The sequence below is a fragment of the Lathamus discolor genome, chromosome 3, assembly GCF_037157495.1.
Source record: "Lathamus discolor isolate bLatDis1 chromosome 3, bLatDis1.hap1, whole genome shotgun sequence".
Taxonomy (NCBI): domain Eukaryota; kingdom Metazoa; phylum Chordata; class Aves; order Psittaciformes; family Psittacidae; genus Lathamus; species Lathamus discolor.
The window spans coordinates 95106352-95123716 of NC_088886.1; the positions used below are offsets into that span (position 1 = coordinate 95106352).

A 17365-nucleotide genomic window follows, 5' to 3' on the forward strand; every position below is an offset into this window, starting at 1 on the left:
TAATGTCATCTTAATTAGAAACATGTGGTGAAAAAGAGGCAACTTTTAAGTTGACACTATTTTTGAGTTAAAATCTGGCATCCTCTTTCTACTGACAGGCCTGACAACTGCAGCAGCAATCACCTCATCAAATCTCTGTTGTGTCTCTCCTGGTTTTTGGCATCCTTCCTGTCTAAATTTTTATCAGATGAGTGCTTTTTTTCTTGGCAAGTATTTTAAATACCTTCTTGTTGCTTTATCTCTGCACCATCACCCTTTGCCCTTAATGTCATTTCTCACATGTAAGACTGTGGCAGAATTCAAAACAAATTAGTTAGGAACATGGATTCAAAGACCAGTCTTGGCTCACTGTTTTTTTCTCTCCCCACTTTTTAATCACTAGCATATCACAGATTCCACAGCAACACTCAGTTTTTAAGTGCTTTTTTGATGCTTTAAATCCTCAATGCTGCATCGACCTTCTTTCTGCTATGACATGTCCTGTGATGCTTTTCTTTACCTTGCTTCTTTGCACCATTAAAAGGTTATCAGCTGGTGATATTTGGCTGTTTAATCCTGAGTTTTGGAAATACTCACATGGCTGTGCCAGAATCTTTGGGTATAGATGCTTGAGACCACAGCCAAACTACATATCCTTTCTGCATTTTTTTCTTAAATCTGGATTGGAACACACTTTCTTGCAAGAATTCTGGTATTTCCTCTTCTAGTTGCTGTTTATTGCAAAGTTGATTCTGAGCCTTGAAATTCAGATGAAACTAAGAAAAATGTTTTGTGGGAAAGTTATCCAAATAATTTGTTCCTTCAAAGAAATACATAAATATTGGATGATATTTGCAAGCTGAATTCATATGAATAAGGATAATTTTAGCATGCGTCCAAAAAAAATTCTTGTTTATCCTACAGGACTTCAGTTATATGTCTTTGTTAAAGATTAGAAAACTGCTAAATCTTAGCTGACATTTGCGAGTAAGTATAGAAAAGTAGAATTCTGTCTTCTCCTATGTATATTGTTTAAAAATGAAAAATAAGTTTCATGGAAGCAGAATCCTATTGTTATTTTTATTTCTCATTTGAGGTTTGTCAGACTCTTAGAATTTATGGTTCAGCACTCAGCCTAAGTTGAGACTGCATTTTGTAGCTTCAATGGAAAAAAAAAAAAAAAAAGGGAAAAAAAAAAGGCAAGAAAAAAAACCCCCACAACAGTTATTGAGCCTTAAACAAATCCATGGTTCCCAAAGTAATGTTACAGTGGCCACCTTATTTCGTGATAACCTGATTTAAGAATTTTTACCAAGTTGACCGACCTATCAGCAAAATGGACCTGGATTAAAAGTCCATATGGGCTTTTGTGTTCTGAGCCTTAGATTCAAATATGTAGTCTGCAATGTAGATAAAATGTTCTGAGCCTTAGATTCAAATATGTAGTCTGCAATGTAGATAAAATGTTCTGTGTGAAAGATGTAATGCGTGGACACAACTAGCAGTCATTGCCCACAGTGTACAATGTGCAGGTCTCCTCAGAAGAAAAAGCATTGTCCCTAGAACTTTATTCTATATAGTACTAGAGAGGTGTTAAAAACCTTTCTGATAACTCTTCGCCATTTAAATTTTGTGGCCAAATGACTAGTAACTGCTTGTTACACAGTCTGGCTGTGCAAGTCTTCATTAAGTTCCAGCTACTGTCCCATCAGGTTTTTTTGTGACACTGCTATATTAATATAAAAAGTAAGATACAACTGCCTTGAAATGAGTTTCAGACCTGAATAGGTATAACAAAATTAGTAACAGTATAGACAGCTCTAATTGCTGATGTCAAGGACAGCCTCTGTGGGCAGGGGTCCATGTCCAGTAATTTCTTCACAGTAATGAGAGTTACTATCAGTGGTGGTTGATGAGTCTGCAAAACTGGCTCAATTTCTCCTAGAAACCATATCAACATTGCAAAATCGTATTTAGAAGCTGCTGGATTGTCATTAAGTTTCAATGTAGTTATTTTTATATTACTAAACACGCTGTATTTAAGCAATCGAATTCAGTGATGAAACGTGCTGGCTCCAATTCCCAGCTATTTCTGTATTGTTAATTTTTTCCTTCTTATGCACAGTTGTTTAGGAAAAAAATATTTCTGCTGTTTCAAAGCTGCATTGAAGTTAAAATTTTGATTGAAAAGAGGAATTTTTTTACCAACTTCCATTTTGATACTGACATCTTCATTCTGTAGGAATACAGGAAATAAATATTTGTTTGTTTTCTGGGATGGGGTTTGTTTTCAGTTGTGATCTTGTTTGAAATTAAATATTTAAAGATGTTGTGCTACAATAGAGATTAAGCTTCTTTTCTTGCAAAAAGTAAAATAAGGTGTTTAAGTTGGACAAAAAAGATTCAAATTATTCAGACACTTATCGAAAGGACTTTTAAAGCAAAACTCTGTACAATTTAAGTTTTCCAGTTGTAAATCTACTTTCAGGGACACAATATGTCATAAAATATCTTTTTAATTTTCAAATCTGTACTGCAGTGCTGTCATTTTAAGGATGTTCATGAAGTGTGCAAAATACAGTCTGTGTCTTTTGTGAACCCCAGGCTGCCAGTTTGTCCCATCCGTTGCATGTGGAAGTGGTACAGGAGAGTCTAACTGTGCTTTAAGACGTAATCCATTTTATTGAAGTAAAGTATTCCCTCAGTCTGTTACGTTTCTGGAGGTTAAGTCCTTCAAAATGTGAGCCTAAAACTAATTTTGTCCGTTTGTATTTTCAAATTAAATTATTATAGAAGCTCTCACTGAGAACACTGTGTGCTGCTGAATACTCAGCAAATGAAATTCCTCTTCAGGGTGCCATGATCAGGCAATAAACTTCAAACGATTTTGAATCTGAGTAACGGAGCATTAAGGAAACATACTAATTAAGGTAAATTTGGCAATTTTATTGGAGCCAGTTTTCTGATTTTTTTTAGTCAATGAAGAGAAGTGTAAGCTGCTGGACAGAGTATTTTGAGACGCTGGCTGCTTCTTTTCATTGCCTAATGGGAGTTAAGCTCTCCTGAATATCCAGCCACAGTTGTAGTGCTAAATTCTTTTGAAAACTCCAGCTGTAAATCCAAACTCTAGTCAACTAATGAAGTGAGTTTATTTTCCAGTGGTAGCACCTACCCTCTATGAAGGCAGCAGAAGCAGCTAAGTGTGCAGGGTTCGTTTCTGGAGATAGACATCTAAACTCTTGGGGCAGGTGTTTTTAAAGTGGCTAAGCACAAGGCTCTAAGGGCAAGAGCAATGTGGTTAAAGCTATTCAGAGCAAGAGAACAATACATAATATGCTGATCAGGTGCATAACCGACTGAAAATCTCTAGCTGTCTGTGTTTTCATTAGTGAAGTTGCCTAAGTACTTCATGCTCTGCTGCTGCACATGTCAGCAGAGGCTGCCATTTTGACTGTGTGGAGGCTTTGATGGCTGAGTCCTTCCTTGGCCTCTTGAGGTTTGCAAGTTCCAAATCCCTTGAGAGTAATAGTGCATGTCTGAGTGGGCAGCATACAATTCAGGGCAGGTCATGGCAGTCAGACGTATTCATTCCAAAACACCAGGCAGAAGGGTAATGGCACACTAGTCACAGGGTTAGAATGCATTATGAATGTCCAGGAGACAAAGAGTATTTTGCTCTACCTCTCCAGGGCAATCTGACCATTTATTTTCATCTTCATCTCTCACATTCTGTTGAGAATCCTCTGTTAGTTCTTCCTTATGCTGCAGATCACAGTGCTCGGTGATGCACCCAGTTGTCCTGACTTTAACATGAGTATCCAGGTCGCACCCCAGCTGGGAGAATGTCTTTCTCCTGGAGAACCATGAGACTTGAGCTTGTTACTCCAGAGGCTGGAGGCTATGCAGCAGCTTCTTGCCCAGATGGTCAGAGGAGTGGAGCAGAGACTTGTTTCTTCCCGATAGAGATGTGTATGGGGGATCAGGATGGCAGTATATCGCAGAACTTGGGTCTAGCCTCTGGATATTTTTTTTCTGTGCAGTCATGTTATAGGAATCTTAAGCGCTAGCTGTTAACTTAAAAAGGTGTAATGTTTCTTTTGTTGCCAGTCTGCTACCTTTGTGGCTTTAGGCTTATATATGTTTGTGGGGTTTTTTTAACTCTCAAATACCTAAATTTGTTAAAAATGGGATTTAGGGACTTTTGTAAATTTAATCACAGAATACTTTAAATTCATTTGAAAATGTCACCATATGAACATTCATAAGTTTTTCTTTGACACTCATAGCATATAATATGCAGTTGCTTTAGTAAATCATGTCACGGAAGAGTAACCATTAAAATGTATGCAATCCTGCTTGATAGAGTAGAGCCTGCCTAGGACTGCACCCCCAAAGGGTGGTTCAGTCATCACTTTGCATCACAGTGACATGTTGTTACTTAACAAGCATCAACAAGCATTTTTGGATGTTTCGTATACAACAGCCAAAGCTTTAACTGACCTGTCCCATGGAAATGAAGATGAATTGTAACTCTCCAGTCTGCTACCAAATGTTATTCGTAGCTATTTTCCAGTCTGACATAGAACATGTGCTGCAGGCAAAGGCTATGGCACAAATGGACAATCAACCTTCTTTTGAATTTCTAACTGTAATTTTGAGGCTTAGTTTTTATATCACTTAAAATAGCATGCAACTGTGTGGAGAAGAGAAAGTTACAATCTTACGTGTTAATAGAATAAAGTACTAGGAATTGAGATGCTGATTTATTAAAAGATTCTGTGGAATAGCAAGCCAAAGCTCTTAAAGCCTTTGTTCAAACAGAATGCTTAATATCAGGGTTTAGGACTAAATACACTTTTTCAGTATAATGTGATGCTGATTTGTAGAATCAGTGCACAGAAAAAAAATTGTAACAATAATGTTGTTGGAAGAAGGTTAAGCACATCTTTATGAAAAACCAACATTGCATGAGTGGGCTTATTGCCGGTATTGTTCTCTTATTGCATCGTAGCATGTGCAACATCCAGGTCACTGGCAGTGCAAACCAGACAAGCTTAAGCTGTGATGAGTGATACTGAAGGAGGGGCTGTGTGTTTGGATCTGGATTGTCTCAAACTCAGACCCCAAGCAGAGATCCAGTGCTGGCAAGTACAGCGAGAGTCTGTGGGGAAACTCTGCAACTGAAGTCTGCAGGGAATGCGAAAGAGTAGTTCCAGATAGGCCACCTTGACAAAGGTATTAGGTGTAGCAGGACATGCTGGTGTTCTGAACACACTGACAGTTATGAGCTTTTTAAGCAAATGTTTCTCATTTCTTTTTTCTCTTTGTTAGTTAAGTTGGATTGGGTGGCTGGTGCTGAAACAATTTAATCCTTGTCTACAAAGCAATTTATTGCAAGTTATTGCATCCTATTGCAATTGATTGTTTTATTGTTGTTGGCGTGTTCTGTGCTTTTTCTCTCAGAAATTTCATTTTGCAAATGTAGTAATAATATTTTACATGTGTAGAGTGCCTTTCATCACAAAATACTTCACAAACTAGGTAGAGTTTTTGCAGTCAGTTGTTTGAAAGGGACTTATGCCTGTATCAGGACACACAGCCATATTCGCCTATATATCCTGGCCAGGCTGATGCTTTATCATGCTATCTACTTTCTTGTAACCTATATTGTCAAGTAAGTAATAAATAGCCAGCTTTGCTTCCTGGCTCAGATACATTTACTGCTGTGACTCAAAACCTGAAGTACTTGCTGGGTAGGAAAACAGCTTCAGTTACACTAGCTGCCACCCTGTTTGCCTGATTGGCCACAAAACTAAGGAAAAACAAAAAGTGTAAGAAAGGAACTAGAGACCTAAACAAATGTATTTCCAAGTCTCATTTTTTTCTTTATATGCATTAAGTGGGTATGATTTTAAAAAGTGTTACTGGTCAAGATCCTGAGTTTATTTGACCAACTTCTGTTGGTTTTTTCACATTTGTCTCATATTTATTTTATTGTGTGCTATGGCCTAAAGCTAAGACACTCTATTAATAATGTTGACCAGCTAGAGGTAAAGGCACAAAATTCTATGCTTTGTGGTAAATTGGCCTTAAGTTCAAGAAAATCCTTGGAAATTCTATGGCATTCAGTGAAGGAACTAAATTAATTTAAACTGAGCTGGACACAACCTTTAAAAATTAAATCTGCTACATATATGGATAATACTTCTTAAATATTCAGCCTATGTTACTTTTATTCAGTAGATTTTTTCTGTCTGCACAAAACTTCCATGTAAAAGGACAGGCTAATCTACTGGTTCAGACAAAAGGCTTAAACTCAGCTGATCTGTGTTCTGTTTCCTTTTTTTTGTGTTCTTGCATTTTTTTTTTTCTCTCCATCTGTAAGAAGGAGATGACAGCATTTCACTGCCTCATGGTTGTGTAAGAATGAATACATTGATTGTGAGACGTTCAAAATGATTGAGCCAAGTATGCAACTAGGCCAATTTATACATAAAGATGCTTTCAAGTGAGAAGTTGGGATATTTTTGTCTTAGAGAAGTGTGGAGGAACAGATAAACTAGCTTACTTAAAGTATTTAGAAGTGAAATGGTTAATAAAATATATATACAGGCAATGTTTAGGTTTCAGAGTTAACACCCTATTGAGATGATTGAAAATAGTTCACATCTTGCTGAACTGTCATTTTGAGCTGTCTGCCAATTTAAGAACATATTGCTGCCTCAGTTAACATATGGTTCGAGTTTATACAGTTTTCTGTGCAACCATGAGAGCTAGACACATCATTATATGAAAATGAAAACAAATGGCTGAGCCCTTAGCTTGCTGCTTTAGGCCCCCCTGTTGTAAGTATGAGTTCAAAGCCACCTAGACTTCCCATTTGGAGATTCGTGCAGCATGAGAGTCAGGGTGTGATGGTGAGCCACAATAAACTGCCTCTGTGGCACGCAGCCTTGTAAGGGACATTCCCAGTGAAGAAGTTTTACAGTGTTGGCACAATGGCAAATGATTCCCTTGATTGCTGTACCAAAATTGTCAAGATTTAATTAGATCCTGGGATCAGTGAGTCCTATTGGGATTTCTATTCCTTTGCTGTGTCACTGGGGTTGCAGATACGTTATACTGGGCACATTAAAGATCTGATCCCCCAGCATTTTCTGCATGTTAACTGAGTTCTACTGTATGTTAATGCTGGCAAATATAAAGGTGAAAGTTTCTCAGGAAACACTCTCTTCAGTGAGTACCATGAGGTAGCTTTTGACATCCAAATAAAGTTGGAAAACTTTCCACTGAATTTATAATGGTTCCATTCTATGACACCTGCAATTGTTTTGTATACTATCTCAGATTTTTTTTTTTCCTTTCGTGATAGAAACTATCGTTGTGCTACAGTTTGCATAGTTTTAGCACTGCATCTTTTTTTTTACTCAGGCTAGGTAAATTTTGCAGCTCCCTTGTTACCTGGGTATTTTCATTGCTGTTCCTCATATGTCTCCTGTCAGTAGAAAATTAATTCACTAAAGCCAAATTATCTTTAACTTTTATTGAGGGCCTAACAAAAGCTGACATGAAAACAAAATAAAAAATTGAAGCTGAGTTTTCATCTTTTCCTTGTGCAGTGGGGCAAAATGCACACCAGAGAGACTCAGGTTATGTGTACAGCATAAAACTATCCAGATTTGGATAAATGGACTTTTTTCTTTGTACATATGGCTTTGTAACTGGCTTGCTTCCCAACATTCCTTTTGACTCAACTTCCAGATTCAAAGAAATCCAAATATCTGACCAAAACTCATTTCATTTTCTCCTGCCTTTTAGAAGTAAGTATTTGTGCAAAATGAAACCACAAATCAGCTTGGGTTTGCTTGCGACATTGATGAACCATAATGAATCTTTAAATGAACTCAGTCTAAATTTCAAGTATGTAATAAAACACAAAATCATATCCAAAAGTCACTTTGAGTGTATCCCTCTGTATCTGGTAATTTATTTTTAGGTGACTTATTTTGGGGCATTTACGAGCCAGTTCAACTGGTGGAGAAATGCCATTTAGCAGTCCCACCTGTAGATTGCCTATATACATACTGGTATACAAATTGCAGAAGCATGCACCAAATGGCAGATTTTTGGCTGATAAGGTAATAGCAGGGCAGTATTTATTTCTTTGGAGTTACAGTGCTGGAAGATATAAGCCAAAATCTCTTGCTGCTCCACAGATCAAGTTGTTCAGACATGTCATCACCTCCTCTGTGTTCCTTGGACCTGATTAGAGCCTGCTACTCCCCTCTGTGCCTTAGCACAGAACATCCTGCAGTGGGATCACAACTTGCTCTAGATGTGAAGAGGCCAGGCTGGACTGTGTAGGCAGGTTGAGTATGGCATCAGCTTTGCACTGTGAGGATTACAATAAACAGAACATCACATTCACAACATATGTTTTGTAATTCACACATATATTGTTTGCCTTTTCTAAATCTTAGTAGAAATATTTATTTGCCAAAGTTGGCAAATCTTTTCCTAGACTTTCATGGCCATGTTTTTGATTATCTTCAGTCTCACAGACTTTCTGAAGTGACATCCTTGTGTAGCTTTCTACATTGGTTCTTTTGTACCCATGCTGTGTCTGGGTTTATGATGGGTTCGGGTACTCTCTTCAGAGTTCTCTTCACCTAGGTTGATATTTAACAGTAAGGTGATCACTGATATTAGAAGCAAATTGTTTCATTCTTCCTTGTTTTCAAATGTATGCATAAATCCACATTTTATAATGGCAGCGCAGTGACTGTTGCTGTTGGGTAAAGATCGTTACATCCTAAATGATGTATTAGGCCTATGTGGAGATTTCTCTGTTAAAGGGTGCTATTATGCTTATGTTCCTGTCTGCAACAGGGAACCTGTCAGATTTGTCTGGTTAGAGATCTTCATTTTTGGAACCTAGATTACTGCCATTAGTCTCAATGAGTCTAATGCCCTACCACTGTGCGTTTACCTAGCACAGTGACACTACTTTGTTTCTAAGTAGCGAAAAGGAAAGAAACCAGGATGCATTTCATTGATCTTGTTGTAAATGTAAAATTCATGTGCATTTTTGTTTGCTTTATGGCTGTTCTCTTTCCTTTTCCTTATTTAATATGCACTTCATACTGTGCCAATGGGTCAGTAGGGCAAATGAAGGAGCCAGATGGCTTACCTCTGCCCTAAGGAAGCATACCAATATTTAGCTGGGCATTTTACCAAATAAAGGCAGGACTGGAATCCACAATAAATGTGAGAGTTGGTTAAAACTGCATCCTTTTCTTAGATTCACAGCTACAACCTCCTTGAGGCATGAGCTTTTTACACTTCACTGGTGCTTTCTAGCTTTCTCCAAGTAACTGCATCTTAGAAGGTATTAGAGGGGGGTGCAACTCATTTTATTTATGGCCTTTGCACAGAAACAAGTTTCAGTTATTTTAATCTGACTGAAATAAGAAACCATAATCCATGGATGAAAAGACAGTGGACAAACTCAGTTAAATCCCTAGTACCCTGAGGATGTATATTTTGTCCATTTCTGGTTTTTTATGTTCCTTTTTTTTCTGCTGTTATTCCCAACTTTAACTTTTGAAAAGCCAAGCAGTTTAAGTGGCCAGGCCTGGGGAGCTTATTTGTATGCAGCACAAATTTCAGGATCTGTTCCCAAGCCTGTGCAGAGTGAAAAATGGCCTGCATTTTCTTGATAGCCCATGTGGTTGTAAAGAATAAATGGCTAATGAATTACAGATGAACATTGACGCAAATTAATCTTCCTGATGTCCCTGGGTTATATGGCAGCCATTTAAAAGTTTAATCAATACACTAAAGTTGAAAACATGCAGGCACTGCAGTTGTTTGGATGTAATAAACATCAGAGGGAAACGGGAGGCTTGTACCCAGTCCATGTATCATAATGACAGGTATTTATGTTTAATGGACTAAATATTTTTTATTGGAAGAGAGCAAATGTCAGCTTAACTTTGTAAGCCCTGCATTCAACTTTCCTTTGAGGTTGGTGAGAGACGGCTGACATGTCATTGAAAATGAAATGTAAAAAAACCAATTGAGACAAAGCGAGGATAAGGAGCTGTTTTGCCGACAAGATGTTGCTTTAATGCTCTGCAACTATTCATTAAATAAAATGTAAACTCTACCATTTCAAACGTTGCAGTAAAATGGTTTACTAGGGCAGACTTTTAATGGTTATTAGAGAAAACAAGAGCCAACCGCTGCCAAATATGCTTTTCTGGGAAACATTTTATTTGAAAAGCCTTTTCCTGAGTTACAATTTCAGAAGATTTATAATCATGGAGCAGTCATTCCTCCTCTCCCCCCCTTCCCCCTTTCCTTCTTTTGACAAAGAAAAACAGAAAAAATAACTTTAAGAATAACCATTTGATGGTCCTTTTCCCCAACTTTGAACAGAGTAATAGCTTTATATAAGCTTCCCAGAGGCTTGGATATTAATTGCACTTGAAGTCAATAAATTTTAGAGCCATGTGTGTCCAGAACTTACCCATCATTGCTATAAATGGGGAAAAAGGCTGTACAAGACTGCCAGATTCACCAGGCCTGCAGAGTTTCTCAGCTGTGTGACAGACTACATGAATTTATTTTCTTTACCTGAAGAAAAATGTTGTTGACATATCACTGGGTCTTATAAAAAGACAAGCTTCTTCCATGTTAAAAAAAGAACTCTAATAAATGGGAAAACATCATGTTTTGCCATCTTTCTGTTGTCACTTTTAATACCTGTGTGTTGGCTGATCTTACCTGAATAGACCCTCGATGGTCTAGTGTGGTCTCATGAACCTTTTGGTAAGTTATACTGTGGAACTGCTTCAGAAAGGGAAGATGGTCTCAAGCCTATGGGTCCCTGTTTGCTTGTTTGGTGATTGGTTGAACTGATTTTCTCTTGACTTCATCATCTCTCTAAAATATTTCATTTAGTTAAATAATTGCTCTTAATAACAGTGCAGTGAGTCATCTGGCAGAGTTTTGATGACCGACCTCCTGTTTCATGATCTCCAAGCATATTTCTTTTAGCTTTACCAAAGACTTTAAGGCAGAGAGTGCATTGCAGGAGTGGCAAAAGTATCTTGGTAGAGAGGCACCTGAAATATCTAACTTCTGTTTGGCAAGCAGGCAATGTTATTTTCAATCATTTTTAACAATTTTATTTTCTCTCAACATCTCCTTGTTATGTGGCATCAAGTTCTACTTCAGATAACACAGCTACTAATATTGTAAATAAAGCCAGATTTGGCTAAATAATGTAGATTGATAATGTCATGTTTATAAGAGATTATAGACTGCTTCTTGATAGCAAAATAATTGTTGAAGAAGCATTTGAAAGTGTTACACTTGTGTACTCCCTGGATGAAGAACTATTTTCATTTTTGACAAGCCCACAAATAAATATGTGTTTACACCATGAAAAGTAAAATAATAAAATGGGTGCATTGGCCAGACAGTCTGTGAAGGCTTAAGAACCCATAGTGCAACACAACATTGAAATCATGCAAAAATGGCATTTTCTCCACCTCTTCTGCTGTCCCAGGACTTGTCCCAGAAAAAGTAGCTTCCTAGCCTCAAATTGCTGATATGGCCTAATCTGATGATGCTTCCAGACATGCTGCTTTCTTCTGATCTTACATCCTGCAGCAGAGAGTTGGTTGCTCCTTCCATTGTATGGCCATACTGCACATTGTCTAGGATTTACCTGGAATGCAATGTAAGGCAATTGAGCAATGACATACTGTTTTATAGCCATTAGAAATGGTCTGTGGAGTAGTTCTGAGCTGACTTCAGTGTGACCGGTGAAGGGGAGGGTTGGAGCCTTGTTATTGTCATAATTAAGCATCAAAGACTTAGAAGCAGGGTTGCAGTGTCCTACTAAATTAAGTTACAGTTTGGTTCAGTTTCAAAAATTGTCTTCCATTTCATAAAGCTCAAAAGCAGTTTTCCAAAACTGCTCAAAAGCAGTAAGCTATAGTGGCATGTGAAGTAAAACAGCAGCTATCTACAGCAAAACATTAACAAGATTGCACCAGACAGAGGTGGTTCTAGTAGAAAATTGGAGGTAAAGAGTGTGTGACATTAGATTGATTCTCTCTGTCAGATGGAAAACTCTCTTTTCAGTAACTATTCACAACAGAATATGAAGTCCTTTGTAAAATGGTACGTTGGGGAGTGCAGGCTGCCACTATCTAGCACATTACTCCCATAGCAGAAAACGTAATAAAGTTATTTTCTTGGTCAACCCATTATACCATTTGACTAAATTATGCCAAGTTAGATTTTTACAAGAAGCTTAAATTTCAGTCATATACGTCCTTTTTAATACGGTTTCTCAATACTTAAACTTTGTAGAGAGGCTGCTGTTATGTATTATATACTTCATGGATAAAATATAGGCAGAAAGAAAATATTTGTTGTAAAAGATTTCCTTTAAAACGAAAGGCAGAAAATGTGAGAACTCCAAGACTCCATATTTGAAGAGAGGTTCAACTTCAAATGGGAGAAAGTATCTAAGTATTGGCAAATGACAAAATGATAAGTGATTAAACATGGCCTTTTGAGAGTACTTTTGTTTCAGTTCAAATTTATGTGGACATATATATATGTACCTAAATACAGCAGCCTCTCTGTCTTGAAGGTTTACCAGCCAGGACACACAAATCTACCTGCTCACCCTTTGACTTAATACGCAATGATTAAAATATTTTGTGGTGTTTTGTTTGTCCATCAAAAATCTTGCCTCTGACTAGTGGTTGCGTAATGTTTTGCAAGGCTGATACATACCATGCATTTAAGTACATATTTGTGTTGCATTTTTCCATACTTTGTACCAGTGCAACAAAGATTCATTGTATGTCTATCAAAAAGTCAAAATCTTTAAATAGTGATACAAAGCTATTAATCTAAATAATTTTAACCTAAACAAAAAAAAAAAAAAAAAAAAGGAAGCATGATTTAGCAAAGTACCTTTTTCTTTGCCACGTTCATTTTGAATTCCTCAGGGATACAAATGTGATGTTAAAGGGTGAAAGCAGTTTGAGAATTATGCCAGTTGCAGCCTTCTTGAACTGGGACCCACAGCCCTGACAGCTATTAAAAAATGAAGTAACTTTTTTTGTTCTGATTTTGTATAATGAGTGTATGATAAAAAGGGGGTTATTTCTACGTTATCCTGCAGGTGTAACTCTGCTGTCTGTCAGTTTATCCTGTATTTTATTTTGATGAAGAGAGAACGTTAGGGAGAAAAAACAGTAAACCGCTTAATCAAAAACCTTAACAGGAAAGAAAAAAAGTCTCAAGACAATGTCATGTATTGCTGGTTATTTGTGATGGTTAAAAGAATTATCAGAAAACAAAGAAGTCTTTCACAATGAATCTAAAACACAAAAGCTTTAATAACATTTACATCTGTGTATCCTTGTCTCCAAATGCAAGTCATGAATAACACATAAACTAGCATATATAGGGAACAGAAGTGCTAGCACATCATTTAAAATCCAACACACCCCATCGTCAGTGGAATCAAATACACAGCAGGAATGGTTCCAGTTGATAGACACACAATGAAGTAATTGAAAATGAAAACATATTAATTACGTTCCTAAAGGTTAAGATAGAAATGGCTGAGTTCTCTAATCCTGGAATAATATTAATGCCTCAAATCTGTGCAGGAAAAGTGTGTAACGTTTCAGAAATTGTGGAAAATTTTAATCACACTTATTTGTATCTCACCCATGACTGACTCCACAGCATGGGGAGTGGCACAGGGAAGACCATGAAGTGCAAGACAAAGATAAAACCTGAGAGAATTATCAACAAAAAAAAGATGTTCTTGGTCCAAACAAGCTACTTGCACTACATGAGCTAAGTATAAGAATAGACTGTTTCTGAACTGCAGCTGTTATGTGCTTAAGCAAACCCTGCTGGGAGAACTGCTTTGTAGAACACCTCTGCTAACACAGACACACAGAGTGCCCTTTAATAGAGGAATTCAAAGTGCAGTGTTTAAGGAAACCTTTTCCGCTTCCAAATTTTCCTGTGCTTATTACAGGATGTGATCCTAGCTTGTCACTTTGGCATAGGTTTCCCTTAAATATTTTGTATTTTCATTATCTTTTTGTCTATGTTAAATGCAAACGACGGAGGCTGAAGGCTGTGTATGTGTGTGTTGGGAAGTGAAGGGGGGGTGGGGGGGGGGGGGGGCTGAGGGAGAGTGCTCAAGTTGTGTGATAGAAAATGATAGATGTCAAAAAAAAAAAAAAAAACTACAACAAAACACCAAAGACTTAGCTTGGTCATGGTCATTTTCTTTGTATAACAACACTTTTTATTTGTTTGTCCCTGAGGACTGGTAAGATCACTCATATGACAGTTAATTTTAGATGTATTCTTTCCTAGTCTTCTCTTTTCCTCTCCCTCCCCCAAATCTTCATCCACACGTCTCTGACACAAAACTGTAGTACCTGGGCACCTAACTAACTGTATGGACTCCATTGTAGTGGTGTACTGGGTGTCCCTGATTCTTTATGTCTTTATGCTAAAACCCAAATCTTCCCAACAGCAAGGGGTTAATCATCTGCTTTCAATGTGGTTTAAAACTCTAAGCTCTCAGGAATGATGCTTCCATGAGGGTTGAATGTAATTACAAAATAATATGGGTATTTTGTCTTATTTTCAGTGAGTAATACTTGCTGTTTTTGCTGCATGCATTCATATTGGGGCTCTTCCTTCAGTGTACACGATGCAAGATATTTGCAGATTTCAGCCTTTGGGCTTTAAACGTTGTGCTGTTTCTTCTGTTCCTTATTCACTACAGATTATGTATAATTGATGACCTGCATTTACAGACATGGGTGGTATACAGATGTAAATGTTATTATAGCTTTTATATTTTATGTTCTTTCTGAAAGATCATTTTGTCTTTGAATAATACTCCTGTTCAGATTTTGGGGTGTTTATCTCTAAAAGAGAATATGAAATGGGTATTGCACATCGTATATTTCTTAAAAGTAATTTGGAATTTTAGGGTATGGGATTGGTGGTGACTGATACACTGCCTAGATGAGATATATCCCTTTGAAAATAACAGCGCGAGTACATGCCTGCATCTGTCTAACCTCATAATTCACTTTCACATTGGGTTATGGATGTCTGCATTCAGTGAGTCTATCTTCCCTTTAGGTATTATTTCAGCCCTTTGAGATAATAAGGAAAGTTTAATTGCGTTGTTAATTGATTTTTTGCACAACATTATTACCTTGATTGATTGCAGAGTTGATGAAAATGTTAGACACAGGCAGCGTAAAGTATCAGCCCAGTAAGGAGTGGGAGCCTTGTGGAGAATAGATAACCTTGATGTTAAGAGCTATATCCTTCAGATATGTCTTCCCTTGACATATTGATGGCCCTTGAAAAGGGAAAAGCTGATTGTATGCAGAATGCAATCATTAAACCCACTTCAGCTGGCTGTTGATTAATTTGTTTTTTCCTGAAGGATCTAGTTAAAGAGAAGGCCTCACTAATATCAGCAGCAGCCATTTTCCAAGCTTCAGATTATTCTTAACCCTCTCCTAGAAGAAAGAAAAATGATACTGTCTTGGTTTAGACAGGCAAATTGTCTGAAAACATTCAGTCCAGCTGCAATTTGGGGATTATAACACTCACTTTAGCCCGTTAACTACCACTTCCTTCATGACCTCTCTTCCTCCTGCCTTTAGTATTCTGCTTTGCCACAGCCACAGATAGCAGAAAGTCACATTTGATGTTTTTTGAATAAGGCCAGTGTCTGTTCTCAGCAGAGATGCCAACAGGGATGTCAAGCTTGTTTTGGCCTAAGACTGAAATACTTAAGTAGCATATAGCTGCTTCCCGGGAGCCTCTGAAAGGACCAGAGAGTTCACTGCACACACGTAAGTGGTTAAGCTTTCCTTATCCCTGAAAAGATCTTTCTTGTATATTTTTTAGTGATTGCTTTTGAGACCTTTGAGTTCTTCAGTAGGGCAGTTGTGCTGTGCATTGCTTCTGTTAGAGAGCACAAAGGATGCTGTGGAAGTCAGAGTGCCTGGTACTTTCTCATTCAGGACAGAGGCTGTTCAGCGCTGCCCCAGGTTTAACAGCAGCAATCGTGTCCTGCTGTTGACTATGTTTAACCAAACAGTGGCTGTATGTAACTAGCTTTCCCACTGTGAATTCATGCAATGGTCTAATCCTGAACTACCTGCTACCTTCAGAGCACTTTCTGTTTTAATACCACCCACTCTGAGAGCAAAAGTGAAGAGTAGTACCTGTAAGAGTCATTGCCTAAATGACCTTCTGGTGGCAGAGGGAGCTTCCTTGACAGAAAAACATTCTCAGGATTGAGGGACAGCTTCTGTCTTAAGTATTTTTTTGTATTTGTATCTGCAAATGGCCCAAGACATCCAAAATATTTATTCAGCTTTAACCAAGCTGCATTGAATATCTTGGAAGCAGAATGTGGTGAAGGTTTTATCCTTCAGTTAACCATTTAAAGGATATTTGGCAAAGTAGTAGAGAGCAGGTTACTGCTTCCTGTATAGCTTGATAGTCTCAAAGACAGTCACTGTTAATTTGTGCTTGTGAGTGATAGTGATACAGTGATCAGTGTTGTTTGATTGTTTGGCCAGATGTGGTTTATTAGGTCCAATGTGCATGTTTGCCAGTTGGCTTCTTTTTAATCTGAGGACATGTTAACTTACAACATAGTCAAGTCTGACAAATTTGAACCAGACAAATAAGTGAGTAATATTTCAGGCTGTCAAAGCGGGTGAATACTGATTAACTGACACACTCCAAAAGCTCTCACCAATATCCATGCTCCAGTGGAAAATGTTTACTAAGCATGATACTTGTTAGAAAGTCTTTGGTGCTTTGACTAAGCTTTAATGACTCTGACTCTAATGGAGGGGTTTTAATGTGCCGTACTCTCGCTGTTTCTTAGCCTCCTATCTTTTATCTTTATCAAAAGCTTCCATAGAGGCTAAAAGTGCACTTGTAAACTATGTTCTGCTGTCCACTGTGATTTAACCTTCAGCCTCCCTCTCATTAGCATGTTTTTAAAAGGAGGCTGAGGAAGGGGGGAAAGATTTGAGGATAGGAAACAACGACAATGTTTTGGCATTCAGCACTGGAGACAGTCAGTGTTTAGGAGCTAGACTATGGCCAGTAAGTATTTAGCAATAGTAGCTGGTGTTATATGCTATACGATAGAACAAAATTCTGCCAGGAGGCAAGCCGCAGACTTAGTCCACATAACTAGACATTTGCTGAACACTTTGGGTGTTTGGATCCAGATGCATTTCTGATTTCATTTGGTGCTATATAGCAATAGCTA

The 17365-nt window shown here is 37.7% G+C and overlaps 1 protein-coding gene across 1 annotated transcript in view; it reads left to right on the forward strand.

Annotated features, from left to right (window-relative positions):
- Positions 1 to 17365, forward strand: part of LRMDA (leucine rich melanocyte differentiation associated) — a 682486-nt gene that overhangs the window by 652657 nt on the left and 12464 nt on the right. The window lies entirely within an intron of this gene.